Genomic DNA, 22,083 nt, shown 5'->3' on the forward strand with positions numbered 1-22,083 from the left:
ATAACTTTGTTTATCTCCTTCAGAGGTATGGCCTTTTGAGCACAGTGAGTCTACCAGGGAACACCCACATGGGAAGACGAAGACGCTTCATAGTCTACTACCACTCTTGAAAATTGCTAGGGGAGGATGTACATTGATTCTACACCTCCTGCATCAAATGGTGCGGCTGCACCATTGTAAGGTTGCCCTACATTTCATCGTACTTCTCTCTGTCCTGATGAAGACCTGCAGGCTAGGATTCAAGTCACCTTGTGCAACAGTCGGGTCGAAACGTCAACTTTTTTTGGCTAACAAACCTGGACTGATTATCAATACCTGTGTGGAGTTGTTGTGCTAAACATACACCAACCTGTTCTGAACAAGTAGAAATAAGAGACTGTACTAAATCCAGTAGATAGGCTACCTTTGTATTAATCCTTTCTTCACCGTTCTCCATATCCCTGCGCACTTGAACACCATCTAAAACACATCTTTTTTCTTTCCTTTTTTGAAGCAACCATTATACAAAGAAAGTGATGTTTTCTTTTGCTGAATTATTACTAATGAATCTTGATAAAAAAAGCGGAATCTGATTTTTGATTCTTCATTAAGTGCATTTCATTCACTGTGTTGCCTTTTGCTTTGTTTTACGCTTGTCTAAAGAGCAAATTATAAGTTGCATTTGTCATTCCTCACGTACCAGTAGGACCATACTGTTTTACGTACTACATGTTACCCAGGTCCTATGGGTTTTGTATGCGTTACCCCAGTATCTTGTAATAGTTGGATAGATATGGGGCACTGCGTGAAAAGTTAATTTGTTGGGTATTTGGTCAAATATTTTCAGACAATGCAAGTTCATTTTATGTGACCTTGGGGGTCATCTGGGAAGCTTATGCAAGAGTAATAGGTTAGAAACATTCACAAATGATTTGTTGAACACGTAGCTAAGCTTCATTAAAGAGTGCTTAAAGTTAATATTAGCAAAGCTAATGTGTTTCTGAAGAAACGATTATAGGAAAGTTCTCTATGGACTGTAGTTAGAGAAACAGACTTTGGGAAATAGGGTCAAGTTTGAAATCAACGTTAGTCTGAATTAAATTCCCAATATGCAGATAATTAAACCAAAACAAAACTTAACATATTTGTTGTCATGATCTATTGCTGCAATAGATTATTTTTCTAAATATAGGGTTACTAATATGTGTGTGACAGAGCAGTTTATTGATTTTATTTCAGTATCCCATATCAGGGGGGATTCATCAGTTACCATACCATCAGGACTTGACGAATTTTGGAAATAATTTAACACAAGAACGAATTTAAACACACATTATGTACAAAGAGGAACTTAGACTAGGGAACAATATTAAGGACATTTTTTAAGAAAGTACTTCTGTTTTTCTTCAGGTTACACTTCATTAGCCTAGCATGGTTTGTGTGAAGGATGCATATGAGAAATACACTCAGAGTATATTGGAAAAGTGTGGAATTTACACCACGTTGACATTGTAAGTATTGACCCAAACATAAGAAAAGTCAATAATAGGTAAATTTAATTGAGGATATAAAACCTTAGTTACTGTGTCATTTACTTATTATAGTGAGTGATATGCAGAACACAGCAGATTGAAAATTAATCAAATTGCCAGGATTCATTTTATTGGAGCACAATAAGCAACCTGAGAGGTAAATTGCTCTTAATAAAATTAATTTCAACATGTTTGGAGAAATATAGATAACTAAAGACTGAAGCAAGGGGGCGTGGTCAAGCACCGAAGATGGCGAACGTGTCTGACTAACGCTCCGCACTTAATCCCCCAATTATACTGTGCATCCTGGTTTCTCAGCCATTCTCTCTGCCCAGATACACACATCAAGAGCATGTGCAATGCTGCGGTTGCCAGCAAGAGACTCTTGGGCTTCGATGGCGCTCCATGGCAGCCCTGGATGGTGCAGCCTGTTCCCTTGTGGGAGCCTGGCCCCAGTCAGGCTGCCGGCGAGGATGCAACGATCTTGGTGCCTGAGCCACCAGTGGCAGTCCCCGTGGTGTATTCATGGCCCCGGTGCTGAGACGCGCCATCACAACCTGCCTGGAGCAGCCCAGAGAGAGCGGCTTGTTACTACCAGCGACCGCCGAGCGGCTGAGATTGGGCACGAACTGGTCGACAATGGCGCCTTCCCTGAGAGCTTGGCCCGCTGCTTCAGAGGCCGTGGCCGTTAGCTGCTGCGCCTAGAAGTGTCCAGCATGACTTCAGCCTTTAATGAAGGCCCACGAGCAGTTGTGGCAGTGTCTGCCCCGCAGCGGGGGGCCACGGGGGTCGGTCGGGCCTAGGGCCCCCACCTGGGTATGGCATAGAAGTCAGGGCGTGGCTGTTGGGATAGCTCCATGTGCTGCAGCTGAAGTGTCTGTCCTGCGGTGGAGGGCCACGGGTGTCGGCCGGACCTAGGGCCCCCACCTGAGCACCACGTGGCAACTGTGACACTGTTCCAGAGACAGGCCTTGAAGGCGGCAATTGCGAGGTCTGCACTGCTGTGGGGGCCATGGGGGTTGATCGGTCCTAGGGCCCTCACCTGCCCTCAGCTTGGGATTGTGGCACGACTGTTGCGGTGGGTCCCTGGACTGTAGCTGCCGCCTCTGCCCTTTGGTGGGGAGCCACGGGGGTCGGTCTGGCCTAGGGCCCCTGCCTGGCCACAACAAGGTGGTCGGGGCAGGGCTGCGGGGATAGACCCGCGTACTGCAGCGTCTGTCCTGCAGTGGGGTGCCACTGAGGTTGGCCGGGCCTAGGGTCCTCAGCTGCGCACAATGTGGTGATCGCAACGCTGCTGCAGGGGTAGGCCTCATAGACTCCGACTACGGGGGCTGCCCAGTGGTGTGGGGCCACCTGCACATGCTGTTGGGATCGCAGCGCAGCCTAGTTACATTTGCACCAGCCCCGGGAAGTCACCGGGCCCATTCCTCTATCCCGGCCAATCAGCAAGCTGTTCCTGTTTTACCTGCTGTGGCCCCTAGTTGGAATCCGGGGCTGTAGCATGAACCCTGTGTCCGGGCAGAAGTGCCCCTGGAGTGCGGGACAGGCGACTGGCAGTGGCCCTTGGGGGGGCGTAGCCCGGGTACGAGCTATCTGCACATGGCACCTCTCCCCTAGCACGATCTGTTTCACCGGGAACTCTGGTGTACAAGGACATCGTTTGGGGGCTGCTCCGGGCTGGCTTGGGAGGCTCTGAGCTGAACCCCTTCTCCTCCCGCCTCTGTCATATGAGTGCGAAGTGGGGTCCCTGAGAGAGGCAGATCTACCACTGGAGGGGTCCTGACGCTAACTTGCAGTGTGGTGAGTCTAGCGCTGGTGAGAGGGAGGGCCTCCTGCCTGCTTCATGGTCCCCGGCGCGGTCACGTCTAGTGCATTTGTGGTGACACGGACTGGTGGAGGTGGAGAGGTCTGTTGGTTGTTTTGACCTGGACCTTCTCATCCTTTCTCCAGCACTGTGTGTACTGGAAGGAACAGACTGTCCACGGTGGTGTGGAGACCGGCACGGGGGTCGGTTCAGACCTACGCTGCTCCTGCCCTCGTCGTCCTCAGGGGTGAGGCAATAGGGCCGTGCGGCCCTCAGTAACTCGCCGTTTTCCACCTGCTCCCTATGCTGAGCGCCCAGCAGATTGTCATTGGCTGCCTGCGCACCAATACCCACTGGGATTTCCCCTCTGGGGGTCAGACCGGAGAAGCTCCTGCGGCTCCGGGGCGCATGACAGGGATGAATCCGCCAGACATTGCAACTAAACTGGACACGGTCTTGGCGGCAATTGAACGGATCGGCAACACATTGGAACTCACACAAACCTCCGTGGAGGGCAGGATGGATACCATTACCTCCGACTTCACACTTCTCCGGGCCGACCAGCACAAGCTCTCAGATAGGGTTCATGAGACAGAGACCACTCTGGCAGAACTTCAGCCTCATTCTCAGAACTGTACATCCACACTTCAGGACATATTATAGCGTGAGTGCACCCTGGAGGAGAAGGTGGATGATGCCGAAGGAAGATCGTGTCGCAATAATATCTGCATGGTTGGTCTACCTGAGGGAGCAGAGGGTCGGGACCCGGAGATCTTCACGGAAGCCTGGATAAGAGATTTGCTGTCCCCGGGGTTGCTCTCCCCGAAGTTCGTAATCGAACGGGCCCACCGAGTGCCAGCACGGAGACCCCCTCCAGGGGCCCGTCCTCGTCCTTTCCTGTTCCGTGTAATGAATTTCAGGGACAGAGATGTCATCCTGCGGGAACATGGCAAACATCCTGTCCCTAAAGTTCAGAATGAGACCATCTCCCTTTTCCCAGACTATACAGCTCATGTCCAGAAGAGATGAGCCACCTTCAAAGCCGTGGAGAAACAAATCCGGGTGCTGGACCTTAGATATTCTCTACTCTTCCCGCCCGTCTTTAGGTGATCAAAGATGGCAACACCCGGTACTTTGACTTCCCTACAGAGGCTTGGGACCGGCTGAAGGAGCATGGATTGGCAACGGTGCCCAAATGAACAGATGAATCCCGAGCAACTGAGCGACCCCTTTGAAACAGGCATGGGACAAAGAACAGAGACGCGAGAACCTTCATATCAGCCCCAAACCCTGACCAGATCAGAATGGAACAACAGGGTGCCCTGCAGATGGTGGTGGCCCTTCAATATGCCCGATCTTCATCTCTGGCCAGCTCTGTTGGATCCTTGCCCAAGTCTCGAAACTCAGGCTCCACGCCGGTCTGGTTGACTAATGCGGAATATCCCTCCGCTACCAGTTGTCACACCCCAAACTGAGGATTACAATATTTCTGTTTAGCGATTGTTAGAAAATGTCATTCTGGGCCTCTTCTATCTGACTCTTGATGCCCTAACTCCTCTTATTCTAGGGTAACTGAGGGGGATCGGATCTGTACCTGCTTTTCTCTCTCCTCCCTTCCTTGTTCTGTCTCACTGACACTTCTCCCCGATGTCATATAATGATGTTCGTCCTGTTGCCATGATATGGCAAGCTTGTTTGGGCAGATCCTGATGTTGGGGATCCACTCTTTTACTGTTTCAAGGTATCCTAAAGACTTACATTATTATTTTCTTCCCCCTGCATGAGTCGCCACACACACAGACCTGCTGCCCTTACATCCTCTCTCCTTGGGGTGGTTCACCACACAGGGAGCGCCAGAGTACACAGGTTGAGCCCACAGACTTCAGTTGTATCGATGACCAATCTTAATATAATAACCTGGAATGTCAGGGGCATTCACACAACCTCCAAGCGGTACGCCATCTACGCTTACCTTCAGCATCACATGACGAGTGTGGCGCTATTACAGGAGACGCACCTGACGACTGTAGAGGCTACCTGCTTACGTTGTCGCTGGCAGGGCCAGATATATAGTACCAACTATTCATCCATGGCCAGAGGGGTGGTGATATGGGTCAAGGCGGGGGTTCCATGCGAGGAGGAGGAGGTCCTGTCCGACCCAATGGGGCGCTTCGTCTTAGTGAGCGGTAAGCTGAAGGGCCAGCTGGTCTTGTTGGGTTCCATATATGCCTCCAATGTCACTCAGGGCACCTTTCTTAGTGACCTTTCGGAGGTACTGCTCTGGTGGAGGGAGATCATGTGGCTCCTAGGAGGCGACTTTAACGTGGTGCTCAATGTCTCCCTTGACCGCTCCTTTCCCCCTCTCACTCGTACTACGGCCTCCTCCAACGCGCAACTCTTAAAATCCTGGATGGACAATTGGGTACTCTCAGACATCTGACGGGAACGCCATCCGCACTCCAGAGTATAGTCTTTTTACTCCCAGGTCCATAACCTGCATGTGCGCCTTGATCGCATACTCACATCCACAGCCCTACTCCCTCTGATACAGTCTATTGACTACCTTGGTGGGTTGCATTCCGATCATAATCTCCTGGTAATGCACCTGGTCTGGGAGGCAGGGCCTCCTCTGATTCCGGCCTGGCATCTGCAGACAGCGGCTCTAGAGGACCCTCTCTTCCGCGGCTCATTGGAGTCTGCGGTAGCCAGTTAGTTTGCACTCAATACGGCTTCCACTGATTTGTTTCTCACCGAATGGCAGGCCGTTAAGGTAGCGATTAGGGCCATTGTCTGGAGTATCCGCAGTCAACTCGACACTTTACTATCCACCATTGAGAAGCAGTTGCTTCCACTCGAGACATGGGTTGTCAACTGCCCGTATCAACAGCAGTGCCTGGACGCTGCCCATATCGAGAGGGAGGCACTACTGGAGAGACTGAGATGCCATAATTATTTGGCGCACTCGGCCCGTTCTCACTCTATGGCGGACAAGGCTGGGTGGTTGCTGGCTTACTTGATCCAACATGAACACCCCCGACGCCTCATACAGTTGCTAATCGATGACTTGGGCCAGGAGTGAAGTACTCAGAGAGATATTCACACACTGATGACTGAACACTACACTCGACTGTATGAGACCCGACTGGTGGGCAATGCCCAAAATGTGGATTCCTTTCTGGACACAATAGAGTTGCCCACTTTTACAGTTGACCAGTTCCTGGAGCTAGACTCCCCCTTAACAGAGGACGAAATACGGGACGCGCTGCACTCCTTGTCCCCCAGTAAAACGTCAGGTCTGGTTGGCCTCCTGGCCGAGTTCTTCAAAACTTACGCAGAACATTTAGTACCACATCTCCACTCGCTGTTTACAGAGGCAATCTTGGATGGGGCTCTGCTCCCGACCATGCGCACCACTAATGTAGTTTATTTGCTGAAACCTGGTAAGTACCCCATGTCTCCTGGCTCTTATGGGCGATTGCAATATTGAACACAGATTATAAGACCCTGGCATAAGTCTTGGCAAATCGGCTGGTCCTGCTCGTCTCTGATTTAGTACACTCCGACCAGAATGGCTTCGTTCCACAGCATAATACTGCTTTGAACATACAACGTTACTGTCGAGTGGCGGAATATGCCCTGATCGACTGGCCTCGCTCGGGCTGCATGGTATTAGACCTTGAGAAGGCCTTTGATTCGCTGGCTTGGAATTTCCTCTTTGTGGTTCTGGCCCGTTTTGGGATCAGACACCACTTCCTTAGTTTGGTGCAACTGCTATACAGCAATCCGTCGGTCCGAGTTCGGATGGGGCCCTATGTCTCAGATCCAATTCGGGTGTGATGTAGAACCTGACAGGGATGCCCGTTGACTCCTCTTTTGTTCACGTTGGCAGTGGAGCCACTGGCGGTCCATATTTGCACTCACGTCGACATGGGGATCACACAGGGAGATGGCACCCACACCATTTCGCTATACACAGATGACCTGCTGATATATGCTCGAGATCTTCATAACATCCCCTCTACACTTGACCAGGCCCTCAGCCATTTTGCACGTGCTTCGGGACTGCAAGTCAATGCAGCGAAATCTATACTTTCAACATTTTTGAAGGAGACTCTTGATCCGGGATACGTACTGGGGGGGACCCCAGTAGCCTGGTGCGTGGACCCTTTCTGTTATTTGGGGGTCCGAGTTTATCATACCAGAACTGACCTTTTTGATGGGAACGTACTTGGGGCCACCACAGTGATTCTGTCAAAGATGGGTTTCTGGAGACTATTCCATTGGCGATCTCCGGGAGGATTGCCCTTATTAAAATGGTAATCCTTCCCCGCCTTCTCCACTACTTCACCGCTCTAACCCTTATCATCTCCCCCTTTCTTCAGGCAATGGGAAAAGGTTGTGCAAGACTTTATATGGGGAACATCACGCCACAAAGTGTCCATACGAAAACTTTACTTGCCTACAGAACTGGGTGGCCTAGAGGTACCTAACTCTGAGCATTACTACTTAGCTTCCTAGCTGCTATGGGTTGCCAGGTAGCTATCCTCCCGTTACTTACCAGACACAGCTTCTTTTCAACCCCCTCTAACGCAGGGTAGCCTTTTACAAATGTTTCATCCTTGCTCCAAGTCCAGACCCCCGACACACTTCTACTCAACGTAGCATACAGGTGTTTCTATAGGAGTCTTTTTCTCACAAGAACCACCATACTATACGCACCCGCTTTCCCATTGTTGGGAACTCCACACAGGGAAACCTACACGACTGTGACTGAGTTACAACACTGGGCCACGGAGGGAATACAGGACGTGGGAGAGCTGTTCCAGGACGGCACCCTCATCCCATAACTCGAACTCATGGCGGAAGGCAACCTGTACCCTGGGCAGTTTTTACTACATAGAACAAGTATAGCCTCCCATACACCACACATTGCAATACCTTCACGTGATGGGGACAGGGAGTCACCTGATGCGCTGGTTCGCATCTTCCATCCAGCAACACACGGAGGCAGACCTCACTCGGCTTCTGCATCATTGGGAGGTGGCCCTGGGGAGGGGATTCACAGATAGAGAGTGGACTGTTGTTCGAGGCAGCCCTAAAGACATTCCACATAATCAGCGGTTCAAACAAATTCAATTATTTGTGCTGCATTGGGCTCACCTTACCAGAACTTCATTGACACTGGGTCCTGGCAGCTCTGGCTCCCCCAACTACACTATATATGGCAGCAGGTCTCCAGCGACTCCCTCTCCCTTCCTTGACTTATGTTGTCCTCATTTTGTTGTACCCTATGTTCCCAGTTTGGTTTGAACTGCACTATATCTGTACCATTTGCATGCCACCTGGTGGTGAGACTCATCAGCACTGATCCGCACTGTATATGGATTCTATCACATGACTTTTTTGGTCGCTGTGATCTACTCACCTATCCCTCCTTTTGCTGTTGGCCACTGCATATTATGCGGTTGGCAATCACTTTTCTTTCTTTCTTGATGCAGGAACACTGCTCTGACTGTATGCTCAAAATGTGCAAAAATGTTACTCAATAAAAAGATTTTGACCAAACAAAACTAAAAACTGGAACAAAATTGCACAATCATGAAGGAGGATAGTCAATACAGCAATGATTGGGTTCCTCACAAAACTCCCCGAGGTTATGAAGTATGCTGAATTACTAATGTAGAATTCTTAAACCTATATTGAGTGCAATATAGTGCAATCTGATTTAAAAGAAATTATGATTTCAGGTGTTGCATATCCTGTTGTATATACTTTAGATCACTGTATTAGTATTTTGTATAAGCATGGGCAAAGCACTACACTACGCTTGCGTAGTTTGCGAAGTTTGCGCTACTTCGCACTATGCGAATTGCACGTAGCACAGTGCAAACACGCGTAGCATAGCGTAGCATAGTGCAGCGGTCATTTTTTGCTTGCTCGCCGTCCTCAATGTCAAGTTGGTGACCGCGAGCAAGCAAAATGAAATCCCTGCGAGACATTTTCCTCGTTCGCGATCGGCAACATCAAGTTGCCGATCGCGAGAATGGAAAATAAACCACCCGGCGAGCTTCTCCATTCGGGAAGGTCAGGTTTCTCATTACACGTGGTCGCATATGCTTGCGACCGCTCGCGATGTGAAACTACCAGTCCACGTTGAGAAAGCTGCCGCTCGAGTAGAAATTTACTCGAGCGGCAGAAAGCGACGGCTTGCACTGTGCAAGATGCAGTGTGGACTGATTGCACAGTGCAGACAAGCATCCGGCACTGTGCAATCAGTGCGAACAGCATCTTGCACAGTGCACTACGCAGTTTGCGAAGCTATGCGTAGCTTGTGTAGTGCGAAGAGCACTTCGCGTAGCTACGCGTGGCGCTACTTCGCAAACTACGCCCAGGGTTAGTTTCGATGTATGTCGTTACAACGCACACTTTTACAACGCATGCACTTACAACACATTTTTTACAACGCAACATCCACTACAACGCATTCCATTACATCGCAGGACACTATAACGCATTTTTAAAAACTACCTTTACAACGCATTCCATTACATCGCATACTACCTTTACAACGCATACCATTACAACGCATAATATTACATTGCATTTATGGTAAGTATTGGATAGTATAGGGGTAAAAATTACTAATCTTACTCCAGGGGGTGCAACAGTAGAGTAATTGTTGGATAATATAGGGGTAAAAATTACTATTCTTACTCCAGGGGGTGCAACAGTAGGGTAAGTGTTGGATAGTATAGGGGTAAAAATTACTATTCTTACTCCAGGGGGTGCAACAGTAGGGTAAGTGTTGGATAGTATTGGGGTAAAAATTACTATTCTAACTCCAGGGGGTGCAACAGTAGGGCAAGTGTTGGATAGTATAGGGGTAAAAATTACTATTCTAACTCCAGGGGGTGCAACAGTAGGGTAAGTGTTGGATAGTATAGGGGTAAAAATTACTATTCTAACTCCAGGGGGTGCAACAGTAGGGTAAGTGTTGGATAGTATAGGGGTAAAAATTACTATTCTAACTCCAGGGGGTGCAACAGTAGGGTAAGTGTTGGATAGTATAGGGGTAAAAATTACTATTCTAACTCCAGTGGGTGCAACAGTAGGGTAAGTGTTGGATAGTATAGGGGTAAAAATTACTATTCTAACTCCAGGGGGTGCAACAGTAGGGTAAGTGTTGGATAGTATAGGGGTAAAAATTACTATTCTAACTCCAGGGGGTGCAACAGTAGGGTAAGTGTTGGATAGTATAGGGGTAAAAATTACTATTCTAACTCCAGGGGGTGCAACAGTAGGGTAATTGTTGGATAGTGTAGGGGTTTTAATGTAATATTATGCGCTGTAATGGTATGCGTTGTAAAGGTAGTATGCGATGTAATGGAATGCGTTGTAAAGGTAGTTTTTAAAAATGCGTTGTAGTGTCCTGCGATGTAATGGAATGCGTTGTTGTGGATGTTGCGTTGTAAAAAATGCGTTGTAAGTGTAGTGCGTTGTAAAAGTTGCGTTGTAAAGGTGGTATACCGTTAGTTTTATACATTTGAAAATGTTTATTTGAGCAAATCTTAGGTTATCTTTGTGCTTGTTTAAAACACTTTCGTAAATTCCAGTGAGTATAAGGGTTTTCTAAGAGTTTATGAGTGTTAAACATGTATACTAAGCTACTACAAAAGTTAAATTAGTATGCTAGGGGTACTACTTGAGTGATACTACTTCCAACATATAATATGTGTGGTGGCTGTGTGACTGTGTATAACGTGTGTGAGTGGGTGTCTGACTGGCAATATAAGTGTGTGAATCAGTGTGTGAGTAGCTGTATGGGTGTATAAGTGGGCGTGAGAGTAGATGTGTGGGTAAGTGGCTGTGTGAGTGGCTGTTTTGTGAGTGAGTGGGTGTACCAATGGCTGTATGGGTGTGGGAGTGTCTGTGTGGGTGGCTTTATGGGTCTGTAAGTGGGGGTGTGAGTGGCTGTATGGGTGAGTGAGTGGGTGTCTGAATAGCTGCATGAGTGACTGGGTGTGCATGTGGCTGTATGGGTGAGTGAATAACTGTTTGAGTGGATGTTTGGTTAAATGAGTTGGTGTGTGAAAGGCTGTAATGGAGAGTGAGTGTCTGTATGAATGGCTATATGGGTGAGTGAGCAGATGCGTGCTTGTTTCAATGTGTGAATGGGTATGTAAATGGTTGCGTGGGTATGTGAGTGATTGTGTGAGTGGTTGTACTGGTGAGTGAATGGCTGTGTTGAGAGGCTGTTTGGGTGAGCGGGCAGATGTGTGAGTGCTTGTATGGATGTGTGAATGGGTATGCAAGTGATTGTGTGGGTGTGTGAGTTATTGTGTGAGTGGTTGTATGAATGATTGTGTGGCTGTGTTAGTGGCTGGGGTATAAGTGGCTGTATTTAGTTCCAGAGTGCCTGTTTAATGGGCTGTTTTGCTAAGTGAGTTGGAATGTGTGTGGATGTTGATGTCTTGGTGAGTGAGTGGGTATGTTAGTGGCTCTATTATGGATGAGTGAGTGGTTGTGTGAGTAGTTGAATGGGTGTTTGAGAAGTGGTGTACACATTCATTTTGTGGAAAAGTATGTTTGTGATTGGTTAAGAAAAAGCAGTTTGCACGTACATATTATAGTACATATTATAGGATAAAATTTGCTCAACTCAACCACACCTGCTACTTGCATTTCGAAGGCACTGTTTGAACTTAAAACAATTGTGACCTTTTAACCTGCACGTGCCGTTAAATGTTCGAGAAAATGTTGCAAAAAAATATCGGTAGGTTTAAAATAATTGATGAACTTTTAACCTCTACGTGTTGTAGAATGTTCTAGAAAGTGTGTTGATAGAATACATTGCATTTCTGACTTCAATGTGTACTTGAATATTAAAAAAACTATTTATATGGAAAAGTAGAAAGACAGTAATAGAAAGAATTTCTGAAAGCTAAAAGAATCAAGGAACTATTGTAAATTGTTCTTGATTACCTACTGGCGGTCGCCAATAGGTAGTTATCACTGTTAACAGTCTGAAAGTGCGGTGTTGCTCAGAGTGGCATGGTGGTGATATGATATGGTGCTACACTCGGGTATGAAACCGAGAGTCTAAACCGTGAGGTCATTGTTGTAAAGTGATGTAGTCTGGTGTTTGAAGCATACGTGTGCAAGTAGTGTTAGTAGGCATTTATACCATACAGGGAGTGGGAAGCGAACTACTGACCGCTACTGTGTGTTGATAGTATACCGGAAGCGGGAAGCGAAGTAGTTACGCCTACCAGTGTGAAGACTTGGGGATAAAAACAAGCTGATTGCTGTAAAGTGATGGGCTCTGGGCGGTGTAGGATACTAGCCGCTGTAGTATAAGTGTGTAAGTCGTGTTAGTATGCGTTTATAGTATATAAGGAGTGGGAAGCGAACAACTCATCCCTACTGGTGTGAAGACTCGGGGATTAAGCCTAAATTGTGAGCTCCTTGCTGTAAAGTGATGTGCTCTGGGCGCTTTAGCATACTTGTGGAAGAAGTGTTAGTTTACGTTTATACACTATAGGGAGTGGGAAGCGAAAGTCTTACCCCTACCGGTGTCAAGACTCGTGGATGAAACAATGAGCTCATTGTTGTAAAGTGATGTGCTCTGTGTAGTATTCCATTGTAAGTCATAGTAGAATGTTAGTATGTAATTCTTCTAGAATCTAAGGGGCATATTATCAAGGAAAGGCGTTAAAATTATCGCCGCTTTAGCGGCAGGAAACTGCCGCTAACACGAGAACATGGGCTTCTATTGGAATTCTCTATTGGAATTCTCTTCAGTATGTAATGTTAGAATGTAGGGCTGTCATGAGGGGAACCTTGCGGAGTTTGCACACGGTGCTGGATTAGACGGTTGCTTTGCTGTCTGTGCCTGTTGGTGGTTGTTTCAGGTGTCTTGTTTTCTTGTAATAAATCTACTTATTGGATTCACTGCTGTCTGCCTCTTCACTACATAAATTTGGCGACGAGTGGGAGAAGGCAAAAAGAAGGCACCACTCAGCAAAATTGCTTGCGTTGTGCCGAAGACCCGTTTTGTTCGTGTAGCTGTTTCTACTCATGCCAGGGTCGTCGGCGCATTGAACTATGTCATTCGACTTCTGGTAGGATTTATATTTTTAGATTTTGCGCTTCCTCTGCTTCTTCACTACATTCTGGCCGCTGTACTACACGTGTGAAAGTAGTGTTAGTATGCGTTTATACTAACAAATGCATCATGGTAGTAGGGAGGGCGACCTCTCAGGCGCAGCTCATACAATGTCCCGGGATGTGCATTCGCTGGACATTTGTGTTTGCTATTAGAAGGTGGTGCATGGCTTCCACCCTGTGATAGCAAATACTTGTTTGACTACTTGAAGCGAGAGAAGGAAAACCTTGTATCGCTGTAGTAGAGGGGATGCGGATGGTAAAAAGGGAGAGAAAAGAACAAAACAAAAAAAAGCGGGGTCTCACCCGTTCTTTTAAATGAGGCCCCTGGTGGGTGGATAATGTTCCGTGGCCAATCCAATTATTATATTGCGGGGTCTCTGTAGGACTGGGGATCTTAATGTTACATGTAAATTAGTCGCAGAAGGGCACAGAGACGCTTTGCAGCCTAGGGGAGCGCCACTTTCCCGGGTATTGTTTACTAATTGTTTGGGGGGTTCGAGGCCAACTGAAGTCCGGGGATCTCCACACTCCGGGTCTTTATTTAAATATGCAGGGTGGGCCTTGGCAGTACCTGAAGCCTCAGTGGTCCTAGGCAGTGCCTTATTTGTTCTGTAATCACACGGGCAGTACTTATGGTGTTATAAAGTGATACACTCATAGAACTCTTGCAGTTGTAAAATTACCCAGGCTTCATTTGTCTAATAGTCAGTTAGATTATGTTTGGTAGGTGCACTCTAATATTAAATAATGTTTTCCTTAAAATCTACTATAAACAGATGATTTTCACAATAAACAATAGACAAGTGTCGTCGGAAAAAGAAGACCTATACACTCAGTTATTTATTTGAAAAAATAAGTAACCTTTATTAAAACAGAAATAAATAGAAATGTAACTTTAATAGAACAGTATAATAAAAAAAAACGTGGGTTGGACTCCAGTGAAAGCAGTGTAGGAAACCTCCAAGACAAAAATGAAACATAAGTATGTGTGCTATGTGGAAGAGGTAAAGAAAGGTAGTCCGAATGAAAGGACCATACAGAGAATGGAAGGGGGGGAGTGGGTGGAAGGGAGAAGGGGATGGAGAGTCAAAAGAAGAGAGGGAGGAGGAGACAGAGCATTGGCCTATTGCACCCAGCCCTTAGTGTTTACCCTCCGTCACCTGTCTAGGATGCTGGGGTCTGCGAGGAAGAGTGTGGTTCAGCAAGTCCTTAAAATTAAATACATGAGGCCAGAGATTATGGGCCATATTATGAAGGAAGGGTGATAACATTATCGCTGCTTTAGCGGCAGGAAACTGCCTCTAAAGCGGCGATAAGGGGTTGATAATATCCCCTTGTGAATTCTCTTAGAAGCCCAGGTTCTGGTGTGAACCTGGGCTTCTATGGGAATTTACAAGGGCATATTATCAACCCCTTATTGTCGCTTTAGCAGCAGTTTACTGTCGCTAAAGTGGTGATAATGTTATCACCGTTGTTTGATAACATAGTCCTACATTATTAGCTACGGGAAAATCGCTTGCATGCACCTGTGCACCCAGGGTGCTGCCCCAACCCCTTCCCCCGCACTGTGCTAAATTGTAGATCGTGCACACTGAGGCTTCACTGCTCACCTGCCACCACTGGTGTGTCCCACAACGTGTTGGTGCAAGCTCCTAGTCCGGGGAATGTTTGTACGATAGACCAGGTCTCCGGTTGGGGACTGTGTCTTGATACCACGATGGAAGGTGTCAGAATGCCAGGGCATCATTGCGAGTCAGCTCCTGCTCCGCCCATTTTGTGGCAATCAATGGAATGTCTGAAAAGGGAGAAATAATTTAATGGTGGAAACGTCTGGAGGTAAATGAAGGTTTATTTCAAGCTTGATAGAAAATATGAGTTGAGTGCAACCTTCGTTTTTGAAGTACGATCTACCAACTGTTAGTGGTAGTCGTGTTTCAAAGAGGAGTTGGAGTGCACGAGAATACACAAGGTTAAATAATAATATGTTATGCCAACGTTCACATACAAAGGAACAGAGCGCATGCTAGAAGCATAATGTGCGCGTGTAATGCAGTGGTGGGAGTCTGTGTGCATGTACACTTAGTAAGGAGCTCACTACAGTGTCCTAAATGCCAATGCCACGTGTCTGTAGGGAAGCGCTGCCTGCTGGCTCAGGCCTACTGTACGGTCCAGCAGGTCCTTAAAATTAGACCGATCTGACTGAATGATGTCAGAGATCACATCATTATGCACGGCAACAACGCTATTTCGCACGTGCGCACTCAGGGTGATGCACCCCACCCCTTCCACAGAACCACCCGTAACAGGTGTCTGTAGGGCAGCGCTGCCCGTAGGTTCAGGCCTACCTTATGGTATAGCAGGTCTTTAAAATGAGACAGAGATGTGACTGAATGAGGTCAAAGATCACATCATAACACATGGCAATATCGTTTATTCGCACGTGCGCAGTCTGGCTGATGCATCCCATCCCTCCCGCAGCAACGGGCTGAAGAGGTGTCTGTAGGGCAGTGCTGCCCGCTGGCTCAGGCCTACAGTACAGTCCAGCAGGTCTTTAAAATGACACAGATATGTGAATGAATGAGGTCAACGATCACATCATAACACATTGCAATATCGTTTGTTCGGACCTGCGCAGCAAGGCTGAAGCACCCCACCCCTGTTGCCGCAGCGCGCTCAATTGGAGTCCCTGTGCACCCAGGCCGCTTTGCTTACCTGCTGTCATTGTTGTGTGAGCAAACACTACGGGCAGCAGTGCTCACAATTCAGATGGAGTGTTGATTGAAGGAGAGTGTACACCTCATGGATCCCTTTCGCAGACAACAGGCAGTAGGGCTCACAATTTAGAGCCCGTGTTGATTGCCAGGATGGAGTACACCTCATGGATCCATTTCTTTTTTTTTAATGCGCATTGTGATATGCGAGGTGGATGCGGCAAATCATTTGAGGTAGTATGGAAGAAGAGGGACGTGTGGCGTCGTGGTTATACTATTTATACGTACGCAAAGTGGGCTGGGCTTGCGTACGCCAGGCCAGCGTAGGGGTGTGAATAATTATTCCGGCGACTTGGGCGTTGTTCAGGTCCTGCCTGGCCAGGAAGTGTACTTATGTGTGTTTCTTTTGTAGTTTTGACCTCACAGAGTGTGCAACTTAGATTAGTGTAGCATGTGTCGGGAGGGCGGGAACTATCATTAATGAGATGGCATGTGATCTATGATGCTCCTTAGAGCCAGCAATACCCAGGCTGAAAAGCAGAACAATAATGTGCAGACACACACACCAGGGGCATCGTGTAACATATATTTGTTTTTTGATGGAACGTTTGAGATGCATGGCAATCACACGTGGAAGGCTAATGTACAGAGCATGAATATTGATCAAGATGATCGTTGCATGTTGTGTGTAGTATAAGATATGTGCATACAGGAAAACACATTTCAAAAAAGCTTTCTATGCAGAAGATGTGTCTCTCAAACGCTGTAGAGAGAATGAGTAAAATGGGTGGGGTCGTACAACTGTTACAATGGAAAATGTTGTTAACCAATCAAATGGGTTTTTTAAAGGTCACATGGCAATCGCGCACCGAGCGCGCAAGGAGGCCGCACCCGACGCGATTTTGACAAAATATATTTATCATAATATAAGTTTATTACAGTTAGAAAAATATAAATGTTTCAAATCATTTAGTTTTTCGCGTGCTCTCATATACTGTTTAAAGTTATTTAGATATACTTTTGAGACAAAAAAAAGGGAATGGCATACTCGGTGCAATACTATACATCTGTGACTTAACACAGGGCCTGGCAGCGTGTACTCGTCGAATACGCAATGCGCAGCAGGCGCGACCTCATACGTACATGACGTAATGTGTGGCTTGGTATTGCGTACCCGTCGGATACCAAAGTAGTACCTGGGGTGACTTCATGCATATATGATGTTACACGGGACGCGGTGCCACAAACTCATCAGATACGAAATGCGCATCATTTACCAGTTTAGCAATATGGCGGATAGGATTCATGTGGTGATGGAGCTTGGTACGCTACGGGTATGGGATTGCAGTTTTCTCCATATAAAATATATATATACATACTTTTGGGGGAAGATATAGAACACTACATGATTTTTAAAGTTAAAAACAAGAAGTATAATAGAGTTCCAAAATATTTTAAAATATAATAGAAAAAATATAGGTTTTATAATCATTAACCCCTTCGGTGCTCATGACGGAACGGTTCCGTCATGAGCCACGGTTGAGCTGTGCTCATGACGGAACCGTTCCGTCATGACCACGCCCGCGCAAGATTCCGTCAGCACAGCGGCGGAATCTGCGCAGCATGGAAGGGGTTAAAATATGAAATTAACATTTAAAAAACCTTCGAAATTCACAGAAAAAACCATAGGTTTTACAGACGTTATTGTTAGGAATTAGCATTTAAAAAACCTTAGAAATTCACTTAAAAAAACCATAGGTTTCAGGGACGTTATAGTTAGTTGAACATTCGCCTGTTATAGTTAGTTGAGCTAACTATAACTCACGTGCTTGCAATGCACTGCTGATGATGTCACATATTACATCACTCATGACATGGTCAGTGACATCACTCATGACTTCACTGATGACATCTCAAATGACATCATGGATGACATCCCTCATGACATCATCCACATGACAATCTGATGCACATACTGATGCTCTAATATAAACTTTGATACACCTATTCTAAAATGCTGAGTGGTATTTTTGAAACCATACATAGAAGAATGCCATATACTACATAACACTCACTATTTCCTAGGTCTACACACACATCCAGTCACCTATACATGTAGTTACTCATCAATAGAGGACTATAATATGCACTCATACATCTATACATGCAGTCACACACTGCCACTCATCCATAGAGTTACTCACATGCCTAGTCAGTAATGCAAAGAATGAATCACATACCCATTTAATCATGTATACAGTTATACACACCAACTTCGTTATTTTTAGACATACCACATCACTTATTTATACAGATACTAACACATATGTACTGTCTTATACAATCACTGATAGTAGCAGACACTTATTTATACACCCACTCTTGAAATAACTTAGTCTCATGTATACTCATGTATATACTCCAACACTCACATATAGTGGCTTAAAACATATGTAGTTAGTCACAGATATAACACTGAGACATTTATTCACTCACCAACACACCCATAGACACACTAACTCACCAATACAGCCCTTTCCAGATGCACTTTTTAATCCACACAACCACTGAATCACCCACTCAGACATCTCTGCACAGACTCATATACCCACCCACCCACACAGACACTCAGGGACCCATACAGATACTCAGACAACAAATCAATAACCTATATAGACACTCATGTAGGTATTCAGCAACTAATACAGACTTTTACACAGTTTAGTCACTAACCCATGCATTCAGTAAGACACATTCAATCACTCACTTATACAGTCAGTCACATACATACAAAATAATTCCTTTAGGCACTTATAAATCCACTCATTCTTCAATACACCTTGGCATATATATATAAAACATATTTACATTTTATAGAACCACACATTCACTGAATGATGTCATGAGTGATGTCATGAGTGATGTCATTTGAGATGTCATCAGTGATGTCACTGACCATGTCATGAGTGATGTAATTCGTGACATCATCAGCAGTGCATTGCGGGCACGTGAGTTATAGTTAGGTCAACTAACTATAACAGGCGAATTCCTTTGGTTTTATATGAGTCAAATGTTCAACTAACTATAACGTCAGTGAAACCTACGTTTTTTTACTGAATTTCTAAGGTTTTTTAAATGCCAATTCCTAACTATAATGTCTGTAAACCCTATTGTTTTTTCAGTGAATATATATATATATATATATATATATATATATATATATATATATATATATATATATCACCACTTTCTCCCAAAGGAAATTCCGTCCGCACTCACGAGTAAGGAGGCTCACAGATCACCGCACTTTCAACTTAGGTTTATTTCAGCATGCCAGAAACTCTCTACGCGTTTCAGTCTACACCGAGACCTTGCTCAAGGGTCTCGTGAGCAAGTTCTCGGTGGAGACTGAAACGAGTAGAGAGTTTCCTGGGAGAAAGTGGTGAGATTTTAAATGGTTTGGCTCTGCCGTACTGCAACCGCACCGCCGAGAGCGCCCAGGGTTCAGAGAAATGGGCCGTCATGACAATATAGATATATATATCTATCTATATATTACCTACTGGCGGTCGCCAGTAGGTAGTTATAGTTAGGACCCTGTTTCCATGGGAAAAACGCAACATTCTATTTTGAATAACTTTGGCGCCGGTCGACGAATCCTCGCCAACTTTTCAAAATAGGTGGGGCGCTGCGCTCCGCTCCTACCCTGAAAGTCTCGGGGGGATTCGTCAAGCGGGGGCTGAGATAAAAGGGGGGTCCCAAAACACGTTTTTCCCATGCATTTTTCCATAGGACCTTTAGACACAGCCACAGCCCGAACGGCTGAACAGAGTTCCTTGAAATTTGGCAGAGAGGTAGTCTACAGGTCAAGGAAGTGCCTTTTGTAGGTTTGGTGTAAATCTGTTCAGTAGATTCTGAGAAAATAGCCTTTAAATCAATATATATATCTGAGCCAGCTTACGGTGCGCTTACGGTGCGCTTACCGTACGCGTACGGTGACGTGCGCGAGCGCGATTCTGATTGGCTGTTCGATCTAAGTAAACATTCGAATCGGTCGAAACCAGGAAGCGGCGGCCACCATTTTCTCTCTCGCACTCTGAGGGGGGCTGCAAAAACCAAGACAAAAAACATCTACAGGGGGAGTATATTCAGTTCTTAAACACCCAGCATCCATATATGTGTCCCCAAACAACCCCCAAGGCCAAAAAAACAAATTTATTTTTTTTCGAAAAATCGCCGATTACGCTTACCGTACGCGTACGGTAAAATATTTTTTTTTACAAAAAATTATCCACACTTTCCCCACCCCGTGTGCAAACGGTGCCCGTAGTGCACCATTTGTGCATGGCATATGTATTTAAATGGAAAGTACAAAAAAAAAAAATATCCACACTTTCCCCACCCCGTGTGCAAATGGTGCCCATATGGCGCCATTTGTGCATGGCATATATATTTTAATGGAAAGTACAAATGAATAAGGTTCACAACGAAGCCCATAATATGTCCCCCATGTGCGCACGGTGCGCGAAGCGCATCGTGCGTACATGGCCCATCCCGCGTAACGTGGGCACGCGGTGCACGCAGCGCACCGCGTGACCACCGTGCGTGCACGGCACTAACTGCGTAAAGTGGGCGCGCGGTGCGCAAAGCGCACCGCGTGCTCACTGTGCGCGCACGGTGCGCGAAGCGCACCATGCGCGCACGGAACGAACTGCGTTAACTGGGCGCGCACGCCACGAATGGCGTAAAGTAACTTAGCATTTTAAAAATCGTACAAATTCACTGAAAAAACCATAGGTTTCACACACGTTATAGTTAGGAATTAGCATTTAAAAAACCTTGCAAATTCACTGAAAAAACCATAGGTTTCACACAAGTTATAGTTAGCTGTACATTTCACTCGTAAAAAACCAATGAAATTCCCCCGTTATAGTTAGTGCAGGCAACTATAACTCACGCGACCGCAATCCTCTGCTGATGACATATGTGTCTTTAGGAAAAAAAAATATTTGTAATATATGTATAGCTAAAATTTAATGGAAGAAGACATGGGCAAATAAGTGTCTAAATACAGTATTAGCATCAGCAAAGGATTGCGGTAGCGTGAGTTATAGTTGCCTGCACTAACTATAACGGGGGAATTTCATTGGTTTTTTTACGAGTGAAATGTACAGCTAACTATAACTTGTGTGAAACCTATGGTTTTTTCAGTGAATATATATATATATATATATATATATATATATATATATTCAGCATACGGTTCCAGTCGATTTCAGCAAAAACCACACTGCACTCCCAGGGGGATTGTTTCATTCGGCTTTTTTTATTGATGAGTTCACATCAACGCGTTTCGATGGTCTCTCGCCACCTTGTTCACGATAATGAAAAACCATTTGTTCCTCTTTTTAAGAACCCAGGGTTCAGAGAAATGGGCCGTCATGACAATATAGATATATCTATCTATCTATCTATCTATCTATCTATATATATATATATATATATATATTACCTACTGGCGGTCGCCAGTAGGTAGTTATAGTTAGGACCACGTTTCCATAGGAAAACCTCAACATTCTATTTTGAATAACTTTGGCGCCGGTCGACGAATCCTCGCGAATTTCTCAAAATAGGTGGGGCGCTACGCTCCGCTCCTACCCTGAAAGTCTCGGGGGGATCCGTCAAGCGGGGGCTGAGATAAAAGGGGGGTCCCAAAACGCGTTTTTCCCATGCATTTTTCCATAGGACCTTTAGAACGAGCTACAGCCCGAACGGCTGAACAGAATTACTCAAAATTTGGCAGAGAGGTAGTCCCTAGGTCAAGGAAGTGCCTTTTGTAGGTTTGGTGTAAATCTGTTCAGTAGATTCTGAGAAAATAGCCTTTAAATCA

Source organism: Triturus cristatus, chromosome 4_1 (genome assembly GCF_964204655.1).
Source record: "Triturus cristatus chromosome 4_1, aTriCri1.1, whole genome shotgun sequence".
Classification (NCBI taxonomy): domain Eukaryota; kingdom Metazoa; phylum Chordata; class Amphibia; order Caudata; family Salamandridae; genus Triturus; species Triturus cristatus.